We start from the raw sequence: 26,448 nt of genomic DNA, 5'->3' as shown, positions 1-26,448 counted from the left end.
AGCCGAAGACTTGATTTGGCTTCAGAGATGATCAAATTTTGTGAATTTTTTCCAGAAGAGCATCCGGGTCTTACTGAGAAGAGAATGCGCTTTTTATCCAGAAGATTTTATAAAATTTATTTAATGTGCATTTATGTGCACTTTTATGCCTTTTGTCGTTTAAAAACAATAACAGTAGTGAGGGCATTTCATTCTGCATTTGGTTTCCTCTTTGCTAGCTTCCATTCAATATCACTATAGAGTGAACCTTTTCAGAAAAGCATATTTATATTGAATAGGTAATTCCTATTGAAATCTCCTTAAAAAAGCCTTCCCTGCTTGCTACACATCTATTACATACTCATTTTAGAAAACAAATATGGCAAAAAAAGAAAGTAAAAAATACTTGTCATCTCACTTCATAAATCTTTTGTTGCATATATTCTGCTTTTTTTCCCATTTTTTTTCTTTTTCTTTTTTTAAAGTTTATTTATTTTTGGTGCACCAGGGTGGCTCAGTTGGTTAAGCGTCCGACTTCAGCTCAGGTCATGATCTCTCATTTCGTGGGTTCGAGCCCCACATCAGGCTCTGTGCTGACAGCTAGCTCAGAGCCTGGAGCCTGCTTCAGATTCTGTATCTCCCTCTCTCTCTGACCCCCCCACCCCCACTCACACTGTCTCTCTCTCTCAGAAAAAAAATTAAAGTTTATTTATTTTTGAGAGATAGAGACACAGAGAGAGGGAGAGAGAGAGAGAACAAGCGGCAGAGGGGCAGAGAGAGAGGGGGACAGAGGATCCAAAACGGGCTCCATGCTGATAGCAGAGAGCCCTACACAGGGCTCGAACTCATGAACTTACAAGCCGTGAGATGATGACCTGAGCCTAAGTGGGATGCTTAACAGACTGAACCATTCATGTGCCCCCAATTTTTTTCTTTTTAAAAAAATATAGTGGAAACATACTGTATGTGCTATTTTATAATTTGTGTTTTCTACATAGCAAGGTAATGAGCATCTTGTCACGATGTGAAACATCACTTTTAATGATTATTTGCTATTTTATAGGTATGAATATATATGATACATTTAATCAGTTTACCCTCCTATCAGCAGTACATGAGAGTCTGGGTTATCCATGCTCTCGCTTACTGTGGTTATTATTATTACTATTCAAAAAACCCCTTATTGGTAACCTGCTGCCTTCATCAAGCAGGTGTATGTTGATTCCTGACTACATCCCAGATAGCATTCTCAGTGCATGGGATGATTAATGAACAAGGACAATCCTTGATCTCAAGAAACTTACATTCTACTGGCAGAGACAAACATAAGTAATACATGTAATAAATGAGTAAATCATTTAGTATTTTACAGAACAATAAATGCTATACAACAACAACAACAAAAACCCAGAGCAGGTTAAGGGGGCAGAGTAAAGAGGGCATATAGTTCACTTACAGTAGTCAAAGTACACTTAATTGAAAATGTGACATTGTAAGACTTGAAGGAAGTGACACATATTTTAATTTGCACTTTTATTGTTACGAAGACTAAACGCTCTTTTATGTTTATTCTTATGTGCATTGTCTGTTTAGATCCTATGCCCATTTTTTTTCTGATTAGGATGTTAGGTTTTTTGTTTTTATTTTTAATTAACTTTTTAATTATTTATTTTGAGAGAGAGAGAGAGTGCAAGCGGGAGAGGGGCAGAGAGAGAGAGGGAGAGAGAGAATCCCAAGCAGGGTCTGTGCTGTCAGTGCAGAGCCCAGTGTGAGGCCTGATCTCATAAACTGTGAGATCATGACCTGAACAGAAACCAAGAGTCAGATGCTTAACCGACTGAGCCACCCAAGTGCCCTTTTTGTTTTAATTTTTTTAAAAACTTCATTTGGAAATCATTTCACACTCACAGAAAAGTTGCAAGTCTAGGTCTAGTTTTGAGCACCTGTATGCACCCCCACCCGGCTTCCCACATTACTATCATCCTGTCTATTTTTATTACCAATTCTGCACATGTCTATTTTCTTTCCACCTGAACCATTTGAGAGTAAAGTTGCAGATATCATGACCCTTTACCTCTAAGTACTTTTGTGTATTTTACCTAAGGATAAGAATGTTCTTGTCCATTACCATAGTGCAATTATAACTGCAGTAGATTTGCATAATACTTTGCTCTAATCTACTGTTGGCATTGTGATTTTGTCAATTGACCCAGTAATACCCTTCCTAACCTTGTTTTTCCTCCAACAAGGATCCCATCTAGATCAGATACTGCATTTAGTTGTCCTGTCTCTTTAGCCTCCTTTAATCTGGAACATTCCCATAGCTTTTGTCTTTTATGGCTTTGACATTTTAAAAGAATATTGTTTTCATCTGTCAGGCTTCTATAACAAAATAACACAGACCAGTGGCTTATAAACAACAGAAATTTTATTTCTCACAGTCCTGGAGGCCGGCAATCCAAGATCAGGGTGCCAGAATGGTCGGGTTCTGGTGAAGGCCCTCTTTTTATTTTTAATTTTTAATGTTTATTTATTTTTGAGAGAGAGACAGAGTGCGATCAGGGGAGGAGAAGAGAGAGAGAGGAAGACACAGAATCTGAAGCAGGCTCCAGGGTCCGAGCTGTCAGCACAGAGCCCAATGCGGGGCTCAAACCCGCAAACTGTGAGATCATGACCTAAGCCAAAGTCAGATGCTTAGCCGACTGAGCCACCCAGGTGTCCCTGAAGGCCCTCTTACGTGTTGCAGACAGCATACTTCCTCACTATGTCCTCCTGTGATGGAAGGGAGCTCTGTCAGCCCTCTTTTATAAGAGCACTAATCCTATTCAGGAGGGCTTTGCCTTCATGACCTAATTAACTCCCAAAGACCTTACCTCCTAACACAATCACCTTGGAGATGAACTTTCTAACATAAAAATTTGGGGTGGGGGGACACAAACATTGAGATCATAGCAAATACCATTTTTAAAATTAGAATGTTCCTCATTTTGGGTATCTCCGATGTTGGGATAGAAAATGAATCCTTGGCTGGAATACCATTTACATAGTATGTGTCCTGAGCATATCCATCTGGAGGCAGTCAATATATATGTGCCCCAAAATAGAGATGTGAATTTTGATCATTTAATCAAGCCGTTGTCTTATTTCTCTACTAGATAGCAACTATTTTTCCCTTTAAAACTAATAAGCCATCTATGAAGAGGCACTTTAAGGTGGTGCAAGTGTCCTGCTCCTTATCAAAATGTTCCCCTAAGTGTAGCATTCATTGATGGTCCTTGCCTACCCAATCTCTTCTATGGTTGCAACATGATTTTCAACTGTAGCGTTCCCACAGTTTCTAGTTGATACTCAGTCACTTACCATAAACAAGAATCCTCCCTTCTCCCCTCTCTCTCTCTCCCTCCTTCATCCAACTCTCTGTCTCTCGTCATCATTTATCATTATCTATCCATCTATGGATCTATCTAACCATCTACCCACTGTCTATCATCCACACGCACTCATGGATTTCTATTTTTCAATAGTTTATAATTCACTTGCTTTTATTATTTCAGTGCTCTGATTGTTCCAGATTTGGACTGTGGTGGCTCCGGTGTCTTTCTGAGCTTCTATCCTGTTGGGGAATGTTCCCTTACTTTCTAATCTAACAAGATATTCCAGGCTCATCATATACCTTCCCAATCCTAGAATTCATTCCTTTCTCCAAGGATTTATGATTCTTTTTTAACATGAAATGGTGTTAGTGACTAAAATAGGGATACTGTGTACATGCATTGCTCCTGGGGGTTTGGCTTTCAGGCCTTTTTGTGGACATTGCTGGAAGTATATAGATGTGTTACACATCTACATGCATATATACACTTTATATTGATGTTTAAGAGTTCTTTTTAGGGGCGCCTGGGTGGCTTAGTCGGTTNTGTTTTATAATTGGTACTATAATTCTTCTTATTTTTTTAATTTATGAAGTTTTGCTACAATTTTTTTAATTCATGGTTTTTCTCTTGGTATTAATCTAAGATTCTACAAATATTCATGTCTTTTGGTTGTTTTATTAAAAAAATTTAAACCTCTGGGGCGCCTGGGTGGCTTAGTCGGTTAAGCGTCTGACTTTCTCTTAGGTCATGATTTCACGGTTCGTGGGTTCGAGCCCCACGTCGGGCTCTATGCTGACTGCCAGCTCAGAGCCTGGAGGCTGTTTCAGAGTCTGTGACTCCCTCTTTCTGACCCTCCCCTGCTCACGCTGTCTCTCTCTCTCCTAGAAATAAACATTTAAAAAAAAATTTAAACCTCTGATTCACCTGTGATTCAAATATTATCTTTCCCTGAATATTTAGCAGGGTGTGTTAATAGCATTTATTAAGTATATTATGCTATTACTGTTTATTGGTAATGTCACTTTTATCGTATTTGTCATATCACATATCATATTTGGTAATGTCACATTTATCACAAACAAAAAAATGTTTGTTTTTAGATTTAAAACAATTTTTTAAAAATATTTACTTGAGAGAGAGACAGAGAGAGAGACAGAATGCAAGCAGGGGAGGGGCAGAGAGAGAGGGAGACACAGAACCCGAAGCAGATTCCAGACTCTGAGCAGTCAGCACAGAGCCCAACATGGGGCTTGAACTCATGAACTGTGAGATCATGACCTGAGTCAAAGTCAGACGCTTAACCGCCTGAGACACCCAGGCACCCCTGTTTTTAGATTTTTTTAAAAGTTTATTTATTTATTTATTTATTTATTTATTTATTTTTAATATTTTTATTTATTTATTTATTTCTAGGAGAGAGAGAGAGACAGCGTGAGCAGGGGAGGGTCAGAGAGAGAGGGAGACACAGACTCCGAAACAGGCTCCAGGCTCTGAGCTGGCAGTCAGCACAGAGCCCGACGCGGGGCTCGAACCCACAAACCGCGAGATCATGACCTAAGTGAAAGTCGGACGTTTAACCGACTAAGCCACCCAGATGCCCCTAAAAGTTTATTTATTTTGAGAGAGATAGAGTGCACAAGTGTGTGTGAATAGGGGAGGGGCAGAGAGAGAGGGAGAGAGAGAATCTCAAGCTGTCAGCACAGAGCCTGGAGCTGGGCTTGCTCTCACGAACCAGGAGATCATGACCTGAGCTGAAACCAAGAATGGGATGCTTAACTGACTGAGCCCCCCAGGCGCCCCTGGTTTTTAGACTTTTAAAAATTCTCTTCCACTGATATGTTTGTTTTGTCTTGTGCCATGAGTGCACTGTGTTAAATTTTCTAGCTTTACAGCTTTTTATTGTCTGCAAAGCAAAATTCACATTCACTCATTTTTGTCATTGAACCATTCCTCATGTTTGCTGAGTACTTGCTACGTGCCAGGCCTTGTACCAGACCCCGGAAATAGGATGCTGAGCAATGTGTTTGCTCTCTCTCACCTGTCTTAGAGAAGCCCATGGGCAGATGGGGGTTCTTACAGCTCTGCCTGGTCAGCGGTACAATGAGGAGGGGCAGAGTGCTGTGGGATGCACCTACCCACCTTCCCGCCTTCATGTCCGGACCCTCTGCCTTCCCTCCTACTATGCAGATAGACTTCCTGCTCTTGTCTGAGACCCACCCTCCACTGTGCGTTGGGTCCTTTCCCCTCTCACTTTCTCAAGGACTCATGGTGGCAGTTCGTTTCTTTCTTTCCTTCTCTACTGGATTAGTCCCATTATGTTGAGGGAAATCTTTTCCTTATTTCTTATTCCCTTCCAACTACCACCCATTTCTCTGCCTACCTTTATAGTCTTTTGAGTTATTAATACTCCAGTTCTCCTCGTGTTCCTTCTTGAAGCCACCCTAGTCAGTTGTTCATGTCACTAGTCCACCAGAAGTCTCATGCTGCGGTTACCTGTAACCTCCACATTGCTAAATCCATTGGTCCATTCACATGGTCATACTGCTTGACTTACCAATGGCATCTGACGTGGCTGATTGCTTCCCAGATAGCCCATCTTTGCTGACTTCTGGGACACTACTCTCTTGGTTCCCCTTCTATCTTATTGGCTGCTACTTCTCAGAGTCCTTTGCTGTTTTCTCTTTATTTCCCCATCTCTAGATGCTGGAGTGACCCAGGAATTAGACCTTAGACCTGTTTTTTTTCCTCTGTCTGCTCTCATTCCTTTGGTAATCATATCCAGTCTCAAGGTTTCAAATATCAGGTCTATAATGAAAACTCTAAATTTAAATCCCCAGGTCAGACTTCTCCTATGAGTTCCAGATTTATGTATCTACTTTATTCTTTACATCTAACTTACGATTAGCTAATATACCCCATTACTTAATTTTTTTAATTCTATTTGTGTATGTGCTTATTTTCCACTAGCCTGTGGGTTCCTTAGGGTAGAGACTATTTTTTGTCTGTTTATTCAAGGTTGTTAATACAGCTCCTGGAACAGTACGTAGTGCATAGCAATTGTTCAATAAATATTTGTTGAATGAATGAATGTCCAAAATATTCAAATTGATTATTTTCTGAAGTTTCTCCAATTCTTATAATGAAGACTTCAAAATCTTTTATTTGAAAAGGGGTAATCCTTTTTATTTTAAGCTAGTGATTTTTTAATTCTCTGATAATTTCTTGGTTCATCTTTAAAAAAATTTTTTTAATGTTTTATTTATTTTTGAGAGACAGACAGCGTGAGCAGGGGAGGGTCAGAGAGAGGGGGAGATACAGAATCTGAAACAAGCTCCAGGCTCTGAGCTGTCAGCACAGAGCCAAACATGGGACTCGAACCCACAAACCATGAGATCATGACCTGAGCCAAAGTTGGACGCTTAACTGACTGAGCCACCCAGGCGCCCCGTCTTGGTTCATCTTTATAGAGGGGACAATGTTTGGCCAATGCTTAAATAATAATAGGTTTGATCCATTATTACATTATGGGTGCCCATTTCAAACATTTCATGTCCAGTGAGAGGAGAAGAGAATAGTTTGATTTGCTGGGGGTTATTTTTCCATAGTTACAACTGCCTGTGCGGAGTAGAAAGAAAGCTCACCTGGAAGTCGCCAAGGTCAGGACCTTCCCGGTGGTGCACAAGTGGTTTTTTTGTTTGTTGTTTGTTTTTGTTTTGTTTTGTTTTTGTTATTGTTATGGAAGCAGCAGCAGAAATAACAAAAATGAGGTCAACAACAATTGTTAGCACTTACTGAGTGCTTGCCTGAGTGCCAAGCACTGGGATAAGTCTTGATATATATTCTCTCACTTAACCCTTATAAATTATCTTAAGAGGCAGAACTGAGACTGGATAAATTAGGGCAGTAGCCAGCCTCCAAGGATGCCCAATGATCTCCACCTCCTGGTGGTTATATACTTGGGTAGTTCTCTCTCGCCTTATCAGTCCCCAGGGCTGACCTACGGGACCAATAACATCCAGCAGAAGTGAGGGTACGTTTCTTCCGAGCTGAGGTAATAAAAGACCATGGCTTCTTTCTTTTTTTTTTTTTTAATTTTTTTTAATGTTTTATTTATTTCTGAGAGACAGCATGAGCAGGGGAGGGTCAGAGAGAGAGGGAGACGCAGAATCTGAAACAGGCTCCAGGCTCTGAGTTGTCAGCACAGAGCCCTACACGGGGCTTGAACACATGAGCCGTGAGATCATGACCTGAGCCGAAGTTGGACGCTTAACCGACTGAGCCACCTAGGCGCCCCCATGGCTTCTTTCTTGCACACTGTCTTGCTCTCTTTCAATCTCTGATCATTTGTTTTGGGGAAAGTGTTCTAAGGATACTCAAGCAGCTCAGGGGTTAAAAAACACTGCCCAACAGCCAGTGAGGAACAGAGACATGCCAACAAACACAGGAATGAGCTTGGGAATGGATTCTCCGGCCCCATTTGAGCCTTCAGATGTAGCCCTGTCTTGTAGTTTGATGACAACCTTGTGAGAGATCTTGAGCTCAGACCACCCAGCTGAGCTGCTTCCGGATTCCTGAGCTTCAGAAATTTTTTGAGATAAAGAATGATAACTAAGTGTTGGCATAATGTGTTATGCAGCAGTTGATGACCCCCCATATGGGTAAATTGCTCTGTTGATAAGTGGTAGAGGTAAAATTGCATCTTGGGTCAGTCAGATTTCAGAGCCTGAGTTTTTCACCCCTGGGCCCCAATGCCATGGCAATTAGTCACAGTAGCCAACCCTCTCGTGGTGGGTCCATTGTGAACTGCAGCTGAATCTTGGGGTTTGCTGTGGCCCATGGGACTGGGAACTGGGCCCATGACTTCTTTCCCTCAGTCTCAGTAGGGATTCAGCTTTTATCTATTTTAAGTTCCCTAAATTATTATTGCTTTTTAAAAACTTTTATTTATTTTTATTCAAGTATAATTAACATGCAGTGTTATAATAGCCTCAGGTGCACAGTATAATGATTCAGCAATTCTATACATTACTCAGTGCTCATCAAGACAAATGTACTTTTAATTCCTTTTGTCTCTTTCACCCATCCTCCAACCATCTTCCCCCTGGCAACCACCAGTTTGTTCTTTGTAATTGGAGTCTGGTTTTTTATTTGTCTCTTTTTCTCCTTTCTTTGTTTTATTTTTTAAATTCCACATAGGAGTGAAATCATAAGGTATTTATTTGTCTTTCTCTGACTGACTTATTTCACTTAACATTATACCATCTAGGTCAATTCATGTTTCAAGGGCAAGATCTGATTCTTTTCCTTTATGACTGAGCAATATTTCATGGTATATATGTAATATTTCATATTTCATATAATATTACATACATGTGTAATATTTCATGGTATGCATATCACTATATACATATCACTTCTTCTTTATCCATTCACCTATAGATGGACACTGTTTCCACATCTTGGCTATTGTAAATAATACTGCAATAAACATAGGAGTGCATATATGGTCAACAGTCACATGAAAAGATGCTCAACATCACTCATTATCAGAGAAATGCCAATGAAAACCATAATGAGATACCACTTTATTCTTCTCAGACTGGCTAAAATAAAAAAAACACAAGAAATAACAAATGTTGTAGAGGATGTGGAGAAAAAATAACCCTTGTGCTCTGTTGGTGGGAATGCAAGCTGGTGCTGCCACTGTGGAAGATGGTGTGGTGGGTCCTCAAAAAATTAAAAATAGAAATATCATGATCCAGTAATTCCATTACTGGGTATTTACCTAAAGGAAATAAAGACATTAATTTGAAAAGATACATGTAAGCCCGAATTATGTCTATAAGCATTTCTAGAGGGTACATTTAAGGTATCGGTTGTGACTGCTAATTTTTTTTTTAATGTTTTATTTATTTTTAGGAGAGAGAGAGAGAGAGACAGCGTGAGCAGGGGAGGGTCAGAGAGAGAGGGAGTCACAGACTGAAACAGGCTCCAGGCTCTGAACTGGCAGTCAGCATAGAGCCCGACGCGGGGCTTGAACCCACGAACCGTGAGATCATGACCCAAGCGAAAGTCGGACGCTTAACTGACTAAGCCACCCAGGCGCCCCATGACTGCTAAATTAAACTAGATGCCTAGATTTTTTTTTTTTTAAGATGGAGAGTTGGTAAACTTTTTCATAAAGGGCCACACAGTGAATATTTTTGGCTTTGTAGGTACAATAGAATTTTTTAAAATGCTGTCTTGATCAAGTTTTGAGGCTTTGTGTAGGAACTGGTAGATTCTTCTGCTTGAGCAGCTATTTGAGTCCATGCCCCCAACTACAGACCTCATTGGCTCTCGTACACTGGGCTGCTGTATCCCCACCCAGGACCAGATCCTTGGCAGCCAAGGAAAGCTCCAATACCCCAGAGCCCCTGCAAGGATTCAGATTAGCCAATCTTAAGCCTGCCTACCCTGCCTTATCCTTTCCTTTCCATGGAAATCATGATAAAGGTGCTTGCCCATAGTTTCCCTCATCCTTCTGCCTTGAGGTTGACCCTGGTGCTTCCCCTGAGTGCCTGAGTGGCCCTGCAAGGTGTGTCCCCCAGCCGCCCAGAACTGTGAGTATCACAATTGCAAAACTCTTTCCAGTTTCTCTCTTGATCTGCATCTGACAGCACCATACCTCACCCAAAGCAATATGGTTAAAAGAGCTACTCAACTCTGTCAGCGTAGTGTCAAAACAGCCAGTGTGGATGAGTGGGTGTGATTGTGTTCCAAAGAAAACTTTATCTATAAAAAAATAGGTGGTGGTCCACGTTTGGCTGTTGGGCTGACCTCTTCGTTAGAACATCCTCACAGGTGTTGATTTTTCTGATCGAATATATTTCAGTTAAGTAGTAAATATGATATATTATATTATATATTGCATAATATATAATATATTTCAGTTAAGTAGTAAATCTTTCTAAGCTGTCAGTAGTTGACTTTGAAAGCCCTTGCAGGAGCTTGAAAGGAGCTTTGAGTTCTGTGAACTACTTCAGCTCTGATGCCTGCATATGTTGTAGTCCATTATTATAGTATTATACTTAATATGATTTTAGAAGGATGGTAATAAAGGGGTGCCTGGGTGGCTCAGTCAGTTAAGCGTCGGGCTTTTGATTTCAGCTCAGGTCTTGATCTCAGGGTTGTGAGTTCAGGCCCCACACTGGGGACTTGAAAGAAAAAAAAAGGACAGTAATAAAAATCTAACTGCCCCAATAAAAGCTGGCTGCTGTGCCCAATGCTATATATTCATTACCACTATTCATTCTCTTTTTACAGATGATATTTTTCCTCATTTTACAGATGATAAAACCAAAGCTTACAGAAGCCCAAGGAAATGCCTCCATCACGTGGTAGAGATGGCTGTCGATTCAGGTAGATCGACTTAAAAAAAATCATGTTTTTAACCCTGTTATGCAATTACATTTCTGAGATTCCCTTATCTCCTTTAAAGCACGTGAAAGCCATTAAAAAATGTCTAATGGCTTCAATAATGATTATTTAATACATTATTTCTTTGATTAAATAACTTTTAATTTTAGGTATCCCCAAAAGGATAGACATACTTTTTTCATAATTGGATGTTGTACAAAGTGACGGGATTGATCCTTGCATTCGTTCTAGTTCATAATAGAATATATTAGTTTAGTTGGAATTGTTAATTTTCCCTTGGGGAGGATCGAGTGCCCAGGGCGCTGATTGATAAATCAATAAATCTTTAGTGAGTCTGGTAAATCAACTGTCACACATATGTCAACCTTTTCTCCGGAGTATAGATTTTACCCAGGGACAAGTGTGTTTATTCCTTTCTATTGTTTTCTCCCACAAAATTGTATCATACTAAGGTATTTAAACAAATCCCTAAGATTGCAAGCTTTGCCCCTTCTTTTAAAACAAAAAACAAAACAAAACAAAAAAAACACCAGCAATAGGGATCCTGCATTTTTCAGCTATTTTAGGGAAAGAGCTCAGTTGTTTGCATATTTGCATTGCAACCTCTAACCTCTCCTGAGGACACGGGGCTGTCTGACTATTAAGCCCACAGGCACAGCGCCGGGACTGTGGATTAAGCCTCTGAATGCTGACTAGTTTTCTGCAGCATTCCCAGCATGTGTGAAGAATGTGTTTGTAGCTGGGAGGCAAACAGAACATCCAAAGCCGGAGCAAGAATTTTGAAAAATAGTTGTCTTATGTATAAATTTATTTTGCTGTTAGTGCTTTATTTTTTTGCCCGTTTCATTATTCCTTATTTCCAGTTTCTTTTAAAATAGCTGAGTTTTGTTTGATATTCTCCTGACCAAAGTTTTGGTCACTTGTTGTTGAATGAATGCTACAGTCTTGATTTTTAAATGTTCTTTGTTTCTTTGTCATTTAAATGCCAAGCCATTGATGGGTGGCTCCCCCCACCCCTCCCCATTCCCTGTGGTAGAGAAAGCCTGGTGCTTTCCACACAAGATGTCCTGGTGGCCTTCACACTATACAAATAAGGGCCCAGCTGGTAACATGGGAGGTACTGGAGGGCAACACCTTAGGTTTGTAGCACATATAATAAGAACAGCATGGCTTTGGGCTGTGGATTTATTTCTCTAACAGTTTAAGTTATTATTGTGCTTATGTTTAGGTTAGAAAAACAACCCAACACAACCAAATGTGTTCTCATAGCTGGCTCTTTATTCATTTAGCAAAGGAGCATATTTTGAAGAGTGTGAATTATATGTGGGTAGGAAAACCAAACTAATTTGATGAACTGGCACATTGTCATTAAGGGTCACTGGTAGCAATTTTTTTTTTTTAAATATTTTTATTTATTTCTAGGAGAGAGAGAGAGACAGCGTGAGCAGGGGAGGGTCAGAGAGAGAGGGAGATACAGACTCTGAAATAGGCTCCAGGCTCTGAGCTGGCAGTCAGCACAGAGCCCGACGCGGGGCTGAAACCCACAAACCACGAGATCATGACCTAAGCGAAAGTCGGACGCTTAACTGACTAAGCCACCCAGGCGCCCCCACTGGTAGCAATTTATGGAGAACCTCCCTTTTGCCTGACACTGGAGGTGGGGAAGGGGAGGCAGGGTCCAAAATGAAGCCAAACCCAGCTTCTGCCGGCAGGAACTCGAGATACAAGATGGAATAAAGAGAATGTCCGAGAATTTACCCATCAGTGGAAGAACCCTGTTTGAGGGGTTACGGAACCCCTGTTTGAGGGGTTACAAAGTAGCACTGGAGATGAACCTTGAGGGGACTGATGGCATTTCAACAATGAGCTACAGTTATCCTGGTTGTAAAATCACAGGGAAAGGATAGAAAGGGTGGGGGGGAGCATGAACACACAAGAGAGAGAGGAGAGAAGGAGACCTTGTGTGTGTCTGTGTGTCTCTGTGGGGAATAATTAGCTATTCACTTGAGCTGGCACAAGTATAGTGGAGCAATGGGAGATGGTTTTCTAAAAATAATTTAAGTCTCATAATTTATTAGGTCTTTAGGAGAATAGCAATGTATATTTTCCTTTCGTATGCAGTAAAATTAGATTCTTGTCTTTAGGGATGATGGTTAAATTTATTATAAAGTTAATGCCAAATCCATTGTTAGCTATTTTGTAAATCGTAATGTGACTGACATAATGAGCTCCATGTTGTAATTCTTAAAAATAGTTACAATAATGCTGCCCTCTAGGTCAGTGTCATGGTGCAGTGAAATTCCAGCACATAGCCTGTGCTTTCCGAATCTCTTTATTAATGATTTGCTGGTGCATTTAAACTGGGACCTGATCCCTAGTCTAGGCCAAACGTCAGGATTAGCAGTAAGTAGAAGTAGTTTTAACTCTATCATGGCTTTCGAGAGCTAGCTTTGATATTCTGTTTGAATGAGCTAAAACATTTCACCTATAGAGCAAGAAATGGGTCAGATGAAATTGCCTTTCTACTAAAAATATTCTGCTGGTTGGGACTTTTTTGCTATATCACGTTATTAGAAAACACAACAAATCACATTGCATCCTCTTTTTATCTTCTGTATGTTTTTGGGCGAGAAACTAGTATTACTTTGAACATATGCTTTGTAAACATTCTACTGTGCTGACATGTGGGGCCTGGGAAATCAATTGAATGAGAGAGAGGTTTCAAAAACAAATGAGTTAAAATAGGCTGTTTGTTGTGCATCTGGGTGGATTAGTTGGTTAAGTGTCCGGCTCTTGGTTTTCGATCAGGTCATGATCTTTTGTTTCGTGGGTTTGAGGCCCTCATTAGTCTCTGTGCTGGCAGTGTGGAGCCTCTTTAGGATTCTCCCTCTCCCTCTCTCTCTGCCCCACCCCCACTTGCTCTGTCTCTCTCAAATAGAATAAACTAAAAAATATGCTGTTTGTAAATGAAATAGATTAGGATTTGAAGATAGTACATTATGGCTTGCAATTGACCAATATTATCCAGTAGTGTTCCTGAAATTACTAGTAACAAAATTGTGGCACACCTCTAGAATCCATCATGGTGGTTTGGTATACAAATAAATCACCTGGAAAATTTAAAGAGAAGCTTCCCAGCTCTGAACTTGACATTTTGGTTCCATAACCCTGGGATGGAACCCATAAATATACATTAAAAAATTTTTTTTCTTTAACATTTATTTATTATTGAGAAACAGAGAGAGACAGAGCATGAGCATGGGAGAGGCAGATAAAGGGGGAGACACAGAATCCAAAACAGGCTCCAGGCTCTGAGCTGTCAGCATAGAGCCTGATGTGCGCTCAAACCTATGCGTGGTGAGATCATGACTTGAGTCAAAGTTGGACGTTCAACCAAAAGCCATCCAGGAGCCCCTAAATGTTCATTTTTTAACCACTGTCCCCAGTGATTGAGAAATGCTTACTGGAACATAGATGCTTAATAAAAACCTGTGTGTGGTATCGAATACCTGCTCAATGAATACATGTTGAGTTTGGATTAACAATGGTGGAAAGCTGTATTAGGTGAACCACTGATGTCAACATGTTTGGGTTTTCTAAGTATAGATCATCTATAGTTAAGGATGGTTTCCTTACTCTTCTCCCTCCCCCCCCCCTCCTTTTCATGCCTTTCTCTGCTGGCTAGAGTACAGCAATGAGCAGAAGTGGTCATGGGAGACACCAGAGAATTATATTTCTTTTCTTTCAGTTTTATTGAGATGTAATTGACATACATCGCTGTGGAAGTTTAAGGTGTACTGCATAGAGGTTTGATTTCTGTATATTTTGAAATGATTATCACAATAAGTTTAGGTAGCATACATAATCTCATATAGGTACAATAAAAAGAGAGCAAAGAAGGGGAAAAAAAGGATTTGTTTTCCCTTGTATTGAGGACTCCTAGGATTTACTCTGTTAACTTTAATATACTGTAGCGTTAGTTATAGTTGTCATATACTGTACCTCTCATTCCCAGGACTCATTTATCTTATAACTAGAAGTTTGTACCTTTTGATAATCTTCCTCCAATTCTTCTCTTCCCCTGCTCTCACCTCTGGTAACCACAAATCTGATTATCTGATTTCTTTTTCTATGAGTTTTTTGTTTATATGTTTGTTTATATGTTTATTTATATGTTTCCACATATAAATGAGATCACATGTATCTGTCTTTCTCTGTCTGGCTTATTTCATTTAGCATAACGCCCTCAAGTTCCCATCCATGTTGTCAAAAATGGTAAGATCTCAATCTTTTTAATGGCTGAGTGTGTATCTATTTCCACTGTATATATATGCCACAACTTTATCCATTGATGGACACTTAGGTTGTTTCCATGTCTTGGCTATTGTAATAATGCTGCTATGAACATGGAGATACAAACTTCTTTTTGAGTTAAGTGTTTTCATTTCCTTTGGATACATTCCTGGAAGTGGAGGGAATTGCTGGATTATACGGTAGTCGCATACGTATATGTGTTTTTTTGTTTTGTTTTGTTTTGTTTTTTGGAGAGAGAGCGTGAGCAGGGGAGAGGAGCAGAGAGAGAATTTTTTAAAAAATTTATTTATTTATTAATGTGCAAGAGAACAAGTGGGGAAAGGGCAGACAGGGAGAGAGAGAGAATCCCAAGTAGGCTCTGTACTGTCAGTGCTGAGTTGCATGTGGGGCTCGATCCCAGGACACCTGGAGACCGTGACCTGAGCTGAAATGAAGAGTCAGTCGCTCAACTGACTGAGCCACCCAGGCACCCTGGTAGCTCTATTTTTAATTTTGAGGATCCTTCATACTGTTTTCCACAGTAGCTGCATCAATTTACATTCCCACCAATAGTGGATTAGGGTTCCTTTTTTCCACATCATGGCCAGTATTTGTTTTCTCTTATCTTCTTGATGATAGCAATCTGATAGGTGTGAGGTGATATTTCCCTGTGGTTTTGATTTGCATTTCCCTGATAATTAGTGATGTTGAGCATTTTTTATGTACTGATTGGCCTTTCATATAAGTGACTTATTCTTGATCCTAAAAAGAAAACTTGTCACTTTATCACTGGGCATGATGTTACCAAGAGCTTCTTCATAATAATCTCTATCAGATGAAGGAACAGCAAGCATCAGACTTAACGAGTGGACATGAAAGCTTTCTCTGAGGTGCCCTCTTTACTTATAACAACACTTTATGCTTTAAATTCTATTTTGTCTGGTAGTAAAATAACTACTCCAGCTTTCTTTCAGTTATTATTTACATACTGTATAAATTTTCCATTCTTTTGCTTTCAACATTTTTGTATCCTTGTTTTAGATGTGTCTGTTATGATCAATGTATGGTTAGATTTTGATCTATTCTGTCTTTTAGTTCATTTACTTTATTTTTTTAAAGTTTATTTTTGAGAGAGACAGAGCATGAGCAGGAGAGGGGCAGAGAGAGAGAGGGAGACATAGAATCTGAAGCAGGCTCCAGGCTCCGAGCTGTCAGCACAGAGCCTGATGCGGGTCTTGAACTCATGAACCGTGAGATTATGACCTGAGCTGAATTTGGACACTTAACTGACTGAGCCACCCAGGTGCCCCTTAGTTCATTTACTTTAAAGTGAATACTGATATTTTGGAGTTCCAATCTGGGCTTTCTGTTGGTGTCACCTGTTCTATATTTATTTTCTTCTGACTTCTTTTGGATTGATTTTTTAAAAAATGATTTCCTCATCCTCTCCGCTCTACCCAGATTGGAAATTATATATTATTTCTACAGAGGTTACCCTAAAAATTCAAAATTGTTCTACAATTTATCTAAGTATAATGTTAACCACAGCCTTTACTATTCACTTGAACAATATAGCTACTTCGAGCACAATAATTCCTTTATTTTCCGTGCTTTTATGCTATTGTTACTTTTAATTTTATATTTTTAAAATTCCACAAGGCACTTTTATAAATTTACCCTTACCCACATGTTCACCACTTTATTTTTCATCCCTTCTTGCATCTCTGACATTCCATATGAGATCATTTCTCTTCTGCCTAGAATTTATATTTAAAAATGGCCTTTGGTTTAAGTCTGCCAATCATGAATTCTCCTCATTTTGTTTGCCTAAAATGTCTTTATTTCAACTTTATGCTTTATTTTGACTTTTTGTCTTGGCATGATTTCAGACTTACATTAAAATTTTAAGAATAGTGCAGAGAATTCCCAATACCCTTTACCCAGATTCCCCAAATGTAATATTAATAACTGTGTTTTATCCTTCTCTCTCTCTGTCTGGATGTGTGTGTATTTTCTTCCTTGCTGTAATTTTCCTCTTTTAAATTAATAAATATCTCCCGAAGAGTGCATTGAATCTATATAAATATCCTGTTACTCAAACTTTGATTTATTAGTTTTAGCCCATTGATCATTCTCATTTGAATCAATTAATATTATGACTTTCACATGGTGATTTTCCAATTCCACTATTGTTTCTACATTTGTTAACTGTAGTTCCATCTATCTATCTATGTATCTATCTTCATAGAATTTTTGATAGGTTATGATTCTTTATCATAAATATTATTTATTTTGATGCCCTGATTGTCTCCGATTTGTCCATTGGGAACCCCTTTTCCCCCACGGGGAAAAAAAAAACTAGCTCCTGTGTCCTTTTGACATATTCGTATTATTCTTTGAGGACTTTCTTACTTTTCAAAAATTGTGGTAAAAGAAACACACACACACACACACACACACTCACAAAAGATAAAATTTGCTTATTTCACCATTTAAGTGTACAAGTCATTGGTGTTAATTGCATTCACAGTGCTGTGCAAACATCACCACTGTCTATCTCCAAAACTTTTTCATCGGCCTAAACAGAATCTCTGTACCCATTCCCCTCTCCCACAGCCTCTGTTAACCTCCCATCTCCTTTCTGTACCTACAATTTGCCTACTCTAGATATTTCATATATGTGGAATCACATGATACTTGTTCCTTTGGGTCTGCCTTAATTAGCATGTTTTCAAGGTTCATCCACGTTGTAGCACACATCAGAGTTAATTCATTGTTCCATGAGAGGTCTATGCCACATTTGTATTTGCCACCATTCATCTGCTGGCGGACAACTGGATTGATTCTACTTTTTGGCCCTTTCTACCTTGTGTTTCTCTCTAAGCGTTCTGTAGTTGTCTTTGGTTTAGGTCTTTGATCCAGTTTGTTAGTTGTTGTATATGGTATAAGATAAATTTCAACTTAGTTCTGTTGCAGGTGGCTATACAGTTTGAACAGTGCCAGTTTTTGAAAAGACTCCTTTATTCCAGAAGTTGTCTTTACAACTTTTCAAAAATCAGACCATGTATGTGAGGGTTTATTTCTGGGCTCTCTATTCCACTGGTCCACAGGTCTGTCTTTATGCCAGAATCACACTTTTTTGATTTACTTTTCCTTTGTAGTTTGAAGCTGGGAAGTGTGAAAACTCCAACAATTTCATTTGCAAGATTGTTTTGACTTTTTGGGGTCCCTTGAAGTTCCATATGAATCTGAGGATTGACTTTATCTTTTCTGCAAAAAATGCCAGTGGATTTTGATAGGAATTGCGTTGAAAGGTAAATCACATTGGGTAGTGTTGTCATCTTAGCAATAGTAAGTCTTCCAATCATGAACATAGATGTTTTTCAATTATTTATGGCTTCTCTAATTTATTTCAGCATTGTTTGATAGTTTTCAGTGTACAAGTCTTTTTCCCCATTGGTTAAATTTCTTCCTAAGTATTTATCCTTTTTGGTGTTGTTATGAATAGAATTGGTTTCTTAATTTTCCCTTTTGAATTGCTCACTGCTAGTGTGTAGAAATGTAATGGACTTTTATGTGTTGATTTTGTATCCTGTAACTTTGCTGAACTCATTTAATAGATCTAATAGGTTGTGTGTATGTGTGTAATATTAGGATTTTTTATATATGAGATCATGTCATCTGTGAAAGAGATATTACCTCTTCCTTTTTATTTAGATGAATTTTATTTCATTTTCTTGCCTAATTGCTTTGGCTAGAACTTCCAGTGCTGTGTTGAATAGAAATGGCAAAAATGGGCATCCTTCCTTGTTCCTGATCTTAAAGGAAAGGTTTTTAGTTTTCCGCTGTTGAGTATGATGTTAACTGTTGGTTTTTCATTTAAACTCTTTATTATGTTGAAGAAATTTTCTTTTAGTCCTGATATTGTGAATTTTTATCACGAAAATTGTTGAATTTTCCCAAATGTGTTTCTGCATCAGTTAAAATGACCATCCTCCCCCCACTTCATTTTATTAATGTGATGTCTTACATTGATTGATTTCCATATATTGAATCATCCTTGCATACTGGAAATAAATCACAGTTGGTTATAATGTATAATCCTTTAAATATGCTGCTGAATTTAGTTTGTTATATTTTGTTGAGAATCTTTGCATCAACATTCATTAGGGATAATCTATAATTTTCTCTTCTTGTTGTGTCTTTGGAATTAGGAAGTATTCCTTCTTTGTCAGCTTTTTTGAAGAGTTTGCAAGGATTGTTGTTATTTCCCTCAATTTTTCTTAAATTAAAATTTTTTTAATGTTTATTTTTATTTTTGAGAGAGAGAGAGAGAATAGACACAAGTTGGAGAGGAGCAGAGAGAGAGAGGGAGACACAGAATCTGAAGCAGGTTCCAGGCTCTGAGCTGTCATCACAGAGCCCAATGCGGGGCTTGACCCCACAAGCCAAGAGATCATGACCTGAGCTGAAGTTGGATGTTTAACCGACTGAGCCACCCAGGTGCCCCATCCCTCAATTTTTTTTTTAATGTTTATTTATTTTTGAGAGAGAGAGAGAGAGAGAGAGCATGGGGGAGGGGGAGAAAGAGAATCCCCAGAAGGCTCCATGCTGTCAGCACAGAGCCTGTGATGGGGTTCCAACTCATGAACTATGAGATCATGACCTGAGCTGAAATCAAGAGTCAAACACTTAATTGACTGAGCTACCCAGGTGCCCCATTTCTCTCAATTTTTCTGAGTCCTTTATATATTAGGAATACTGCTCCTTTATCTGTAATGTATTACAAATGTTTTCTCTCAGTTTGTTCTGTTGACTTTATTTATGGTAAAACCATGAAGGAATTAATATATATTAATATATATTATAACACATATATGAAAATTGAACAATTTTTTTCTGTTATAGAATTGGGATTTGAGGCTGTAGTTAGAAAGCCTTTTTTCCAAACTCAAGTTTAAGCAAGAGTCACTATGTACTTGTATGGTTTCATTTTTATATTTAGATGCCTCATACTTTTAAAATTCTTATTTAAAATGTTTTTTAATGTTTATTTATTTTTGAGATGAGAGAGACAGAGCCACGAGTGGGGGAGGGGCAGAGAGAGAGGGAGACACAGAATGCAAAGCAGGCTACTGGCTCTGAGCTGTCAGCACAGAGCCCGGTGCAGGGCTTGAACTCACAAACCGTGAGATCATGACCTGAGCTGAAGTCAGCCACTTGACCAACTGAGCCACCTAGGCGCCCCTAGAATTCTTGTATATTGTGTGGGGCATGGATCTAATTTAATTTTTTAGGTGGTTAATCAATTGTCCTAGTACCATTCATTAAAAACTCCATTTTCCCCTAAGTGGTTTGAAATGCTACCTTCTTTATATCTAAAGTTTTATGTGTATTTGTGTCTATTTCCAGCTTTCTGTGCTACACCACTGGTCTATGTACATATGTACCATACTACCTTAAGGATAGAATCTTTATAGTATATTTTAATATCTGGTGGGACTAGTCCCTCTGGTAGCATTTGTCTGTTTTGTTCCTTTCCTTTTCTCTCTCTCTCTCTTTCTTTCTTTCTTTCTCTCTCTTTCTTTTTTCTTCTTTCTTCTATTTATTTTCAGACTCTATTTTTTTTAGAGCATTTTTAGATTCACAGCAAAATTGAGAGGAAGGTGCAGAGATTTCCCATAAATCCCGACTCTACACATAAACAGCCTCCTCCATTACTAAGCATTCCCCACACGAATGGTGCAGTTTGTACAACTGATGAACCTACATCAACACATTATAACCAACCAAAATTCATAGTTTTCATTAGGGTTCACTCTTGGTGTTGTACATTCTCTGGGTTCGGCCAAATGTGTAATGACATGTATCCATTATAACTGAATCATACAGAGAATTTTCACTGCCCTGAAATTTTTCTGTGCTTTACCTATAGCATTTTTAAAAGTATATTCCTAAATTTGTTNGTCGGACGCCCAACCGACTAAGCCACCCAGGCGCCCCTTTTTTTTTGTATTTTTAATTTATTTTTTACTGGGACTACATTAACATTTTTAAATAATTTGGGGAGAACTGACATCTTTATGATATTTTTCAATCCTTTCTAACCACAAAGGATGGTCTTAGAAAGGTTATCTTTCTATCTGCTCAAGGCTACTTTTATGTTTTGCAGGAGTGTTTTGTAACTTTTCTTATATAGGCTTTATATATTTCTTGTTAAACCTATTCCTAAGTATTTTATCTTTGTTGTTGCTGTAAATGCTCTATTGTTCATCTTTATTCTTGAAGCCTATTTTTTTTTTCTGGGTGTAAACAGAGGCAGCATGTAAAGATATAATGGCTTTATACCATTACGGTGGGTTGCTAGTTACTTCTTTCAGCACATTGATGATATCATGGTGCCGGTTCCTAGCATCCATATTTTCTCTTCAGATATTAGCAGTCAGGTTAGCTGTTGCTCCTTTGAAGATTATGTCTTCTTTTCTCTGGCTCCTTTTAAGATTTTTTTCTCTTTGATTTTTTTTTTTTTTTTTTTTTTTTTTTTTTTTTTTTGTAGTTTCACTATGATGTATCTAGGTGTGGATTTAAAAAATATGTATTCTGTTTGGGCTTTGTTAAGCTTTGTGAGGTTATGGATTGGTGAATTTCATTTCTAGGAAATTCTCAGTCATTATATCTTCATATATTGCCTCTGTTTATTCTCCCTATACTCTTATCTGGAATTTTGATTAAACGCGTATTAGACTTTCTCACTGTATTCTCTGGGTCTTGTTCCTTTTCATCTATATTTACATATAGGTGAAATTTATATGTTATTTGCTTTGTTTTGGACAGTTTCTTTTGGACTTATCTGTTGGTTTGTCAACAATCTCTTCAGCTGTGTGTAACTTGCTGTTAAATCTGTCCATTGAACTTTGAATTTTGCTTATTGTTTTTCATTGTACAAATGCCATCCAATTCCTTTTCACTTCTGTGGTACCACTTTTTAAAGGATGTAACTCCCTAATGCTGTTTTCAAGTTTTTCTATTATTTCTTTGATCATAGTAAAAATAGCGGTTTTATAGTCTGGGTATGAAAACCCTAATATCTAAGACTCTAGTGTTGAAGTCTCTCTGTTCTCTCCCTCTCTCTTTTCCGCTGGTTCTTTATTATAAAGCCCCTTTCCTCCCTCATATGCTTAGTTCTCTTTATATTCTGGTCATTGTATTTGAAAACGTATTTGTAGGAAAGTTTTGAGATGCAGGATAATTGAATCTTCTTCCAGAGAGAATTTTTGTTTGCTTATATCAGTAGTCTGGGTACCTTCCTAGTTTAGGACCACCTTGTAGCAAGATCAAGGCCTGACGTTACCAGAATCATCTAGATGAAGCAAGGTCTTGAGGTCTTGTCTCAGCTTTGAGTGGAGGATTGCTTATAAGGCTTTCTGCTCTGCATGCATCTTGTGATTTCACTTTCTGTCCTTTGTTTCATAACTATACCTCAGTGTTTGTATTCTTATCTTATGAATTGTTAAATGCCATCCAGATAAAAGGCATATTGAATGCTGAATTACTTCTCTGGTCCTAGCCTCTTAGATTTTGGTTCAATAATTCTTCATTCTCTTTTTAGCTGGCTTCTGCTTTCAAGAAGATTTTTAAAAACCGTGTTTAATTCAGCTTTATTAGTTGTCCTTGAAGAATTGTTTTGAATTTCCTAACCTGCAGGGTGCCTGGGTGGCTCAGTCTGTTAAGCGTCTGACTTTGGCTTAGGTCATGATCTCACAGTCTGTGGGTTCGAGCCCCGTGTTGGGTTCTGTGCTGACAGCTCAGAACCTGGAGCCTGCATCGGATTCTGTCTCTCCCTCTCTCCCTTCTCTCCTGCTTGTATTCTCTCTGTCTACGAAAAATAAATAAACATTTTTTTTTTATAAATGTTCCCAGAAATTTTTTTCTTTTTTTTTTTTTTTAATGTTTTATTTATTTCTAGGAGAGAGAGAGAGAGACAGCGTGAGCAGGGGAGGGTCAGAGAGAGAGGAAGTCACAGACTGAAACAGGCTCCAGGCTCTGAGCTGGCAGTCAGCACAGAGCCCGACGCGGTGCTCGAACCCACGAACCGCGAGATCATGACCTAAGCGAAAGTCGGACGCTTAACCGACTAAGCCACCCAGGCGCCCCCCCAAAAAATAAATAAACATTTAAAAAATTATAAAAAAAGAATTACCTAACTGGCTAGTACTTCATGGGTCACTTTTGGGGACTATCTTTTGATGCGAGCATCCAATTTTATGGCATTGAGGTTTAGAATATGCTTTATTTGATAAAAATTTTTTTCAGACTGTCTTTGTGATATGGTGTATTTTTTTGTTGTTATCTACTTCATGCTGGTAGAAAATAATGTGTTTCCTGTGATTGTCAGGTACAAGCTTCTATGTCTGTCCATTCTTTCAGACTTGTTATTTATTATGATGTTTAAATCTTGTGTCATTCCAAATCTTTTATCTTCTTGATCTGTCAATTTCTCAAAGTGGTGATTTAAGTCTTATTATGATATTTGCTTTATATATTTTATATACTTCTATATGAATTATTAGATATAAACAAGTTAAGACTTGTCCCTTCCTAGCTAATTTTTCTTTTTGCTATTTGATGCTTCTTAATTTTATTTCATTAAAATTTTTAAAAATATTTATTTATTCTTGGGAGACAGAGTATGAGCAGGGGAAGGGTGGTGACAGAGGGACACACAGAATTGGAAGCGGGCTCCAGGCTCTGTGCTGACATCTTGCTCAGAGCAAGCTGTCAGCACAGAGCCCAACATGAGGCTCAAACCTGTGAACCTGGAGATCATGACCTGAGCCAAAGTCGGATGCTTAACCAACTGAGTTCTGATTTGATGCTTCTTTATAATGCTTTTCTTAATATCTGTTTTGTCTATTTATAATACTGTTGTTCTGGGTTTCCTTAGGCTTTCCTTTTCTCCTCCTCCTCCTCCTTCTCCTCCTCCTCCTCCTCCTCCTTCTTCTTCTGATATATCTCTGGGAAACACCATACAGCTGGATTTTAATTTTTATTGTTGTGGTAAAATATACATAGCATAAAATTGATCACTGTAGCTGTTTTACACAGCAGATCAGTGGCATTAAGTACATTCATTGATGTCCAACCATCATCACCAAAATTTCTTCCTTTTTCCAGCTGAAACTCTGTGCCCGTTAAACACTAATTCCCCATTGGCTCCTTCCCACAGCCTCTGGCCACCACTCTTCTACTTTACATCTCTGTGAATTTGAATGCTCTGCCTGTGAGTAGAATCCTACAATATTTGTCCTTGTGTATTTAGCTTATTTCACTTAACATATGTCTTTAAAGTTCACCCATGTTGTAGCATGTATTAGCATTTGGGATTAAGAAGTATTTGTTTTCCTGGCATTCGAATGAAATGGAAAATCTTACAGTCTTTTAAGAGAATTGCTTGCTGGGCTCCAGCATGGGGCGAATGCTATAGCAGTCATGCCAGTTCAGAGGGAGAGAGGGTGACTGGTCTCTCATTCTGGAGACAGTCTCCTAATAACCCAGCATGATGGAGGCCTCAGTCTGTATCGTGACTGACCTGGGAACCCCATGAAAGCTCCCACATCTCCCACTCCACCCTCTTGTCAAAAAGCCAGGTTGTACGCCGCTTTGTATTGGGCTGCTTTTTAAATTAATTAATCAGTTAATCAAGGAATTAGATTTTATCTGTTTACTTTACATCCTCCAAAATGTTCCCAAACTTTCAAAAGTTTCAAACACTTTAATGGTTCATTCCATTGATTTTTTTGGTGTCTTTTTCTTCTGTCATATTCAGAAGAGTATAACCTTTCTAGATAGAAGAATATGTATTTCTTCTGATATATTTATATGGAGTCTAACTCATTATCATGAACCAGAAGTTCTTTGGAGTATTTAGATTACTTTCATTTCTCTTAAACGTGATTTGAATTCAGACATTAATTTCTGTGACAAGATTTTAATATATTTTTGCAATTTACATAGTGTGTTCTGAAATAGAATGTTTACTAGTATTATGAATATTATGTAAACATTGTTGATAGAAAATATCAATGTTTCTGCTGTTCTTCATGAGTGTTTAAAAATCGTGGTAAAATATACATAACATAAAATTGATGATTTTAACCATGTTGAAGTGTACAGTTCTGCGGCATTAAGTACATTCTCATTTTTCTGCAATCTCACCACTATCCTCCTCTTTTACCTTTCCAGATGGAAACAGCACACCTATTCTATACCAGCTCCCCATCTTCGTGGGGTTTTGGGTATACACTTTGAGTACCTTCTTGAAAATAACTACAATTTTATACCCTGCCAAACTAACCTTGTAACAGTGACTTTCAATTTTGTAATTCAAACCGAAGCTAGACAGTCATGGACATACACACCAGACAAATATACATACATACAGAAAGAATTGAAACAGAATAATGATATTTATCATTACTAAATATAATAAAATCTGATATGATCAATCTCAATCTGTTTTGTTTTGGTCCAAAAGGCTCTTTGAGACTCATTATGTTCGTTTCATGATCTAGTCATAGGATCACTTATAGTTTAAAAAACACTGCATGGCATGATGAAATTGAAATGGAAAGCAAGCAGTGTAAATAAAGGTGAATTCTTTTTAAAATGTTAAAAAAAATTTTAATAAAAAATTTACTTTTTTTTAACATTTACATATTTTTGAGAGACAGAGAGAGACAGAGTGTAAGTGGGGGAGGGGCAGAGAGAGAAGGAGACACAGAATTGGAAGCAGGCTCCAGGCTCTGAGCAAGCTGTCAGCACAGAGACCAACGCGATGAACTGCGAGATCCTGACTTGAGCTGAAGTTGGATGCTCAACTGACTGAGCCACCCAGGCACCCCAATAAAGGTGAATTCTAAATGCTGGTTTTAGTGGTATGTTCTAAAAAGAGGAAGCCCTGAACCTTAGTGTGTGCTTGTTTCTGCAGGGATAAATACTCTCACCATGGCCAATTTTAAGCTACCAGAGGTTTAACTCACAAGATTCCTGATATTTAACAATTTGCTGTTGTGAGTTGGTACAAGCTGGCTTTAGCTTGCCAATGGGCTAAAAGCTTTAGTTCTAATGTTAGAAAGTTTCCTCTGAAAATATGAGGAATGTCCATAGGAAATATAATATCTGTACAATAAGAAATACAAATTGAAAGCCTAATAAGACGGTGGATATGAAATAGATGAGCATAAGTAAAACTCAGTTGTCAGATTATCCTGAATCCTTCAGAAAACAGCATTTACTATCGTCATATCCAGCTGGCCACTAATATGGCAACTTCCTAAGAGAATCCTTTTTTTGTTTTATCTTGGAAACTGAGGCATGCTAATTT

At 38.3% G+C, this 26,448-nt stretch overlaps 1 long non-coding RNA gene across 1 annotated transcript in view; it reads left to right on the top strand.

The window, feature by feature from the left end:
- Nucleotides 1–25,501, top strand: part of LOC144223887 (uncharacterized) — a 78,307-nt gene extending 52,806 nt beyond the window's left edge. Inside the window, exons 2-4 of the long non-coding RNA XR_013332858.1 lie at nt 10,683–10,754; nt 24,240–24,345; nt 25,308–25,501. This is a non-coding gene — a long non-coding RNA (uncharacterized LOC144223887). The remainder of the gene's footprint in view (nt 1–10,682; nt 10,755–24,239; nt 24,346–25,307) is intronic.
- Nucleotides 25,502–26,448: the final 947 nt, after the last annotated feature.

Source organism: Crocuta crocuta, unplaced genomic scaffold (assembly GCF_008692635.1).
Source record: "Crocuta crocuta isolate KB4526 unplaced genomic scaffold, BGI_CrCroc_1.0 scaffold121, whole genome shotgun sequence".
Taxonomy (NCBI): Eukaryota; Metazoa; Chordata; class Mammalia; order Carnivora; family Hyaenidae; genus Crocuta; species Crocuta crocuta.
The sequence above is the reverse complement of the archived record's forward strand: the minus strand, read 5'-3'. Positions and strand labels throughout refer to the sequence as shown.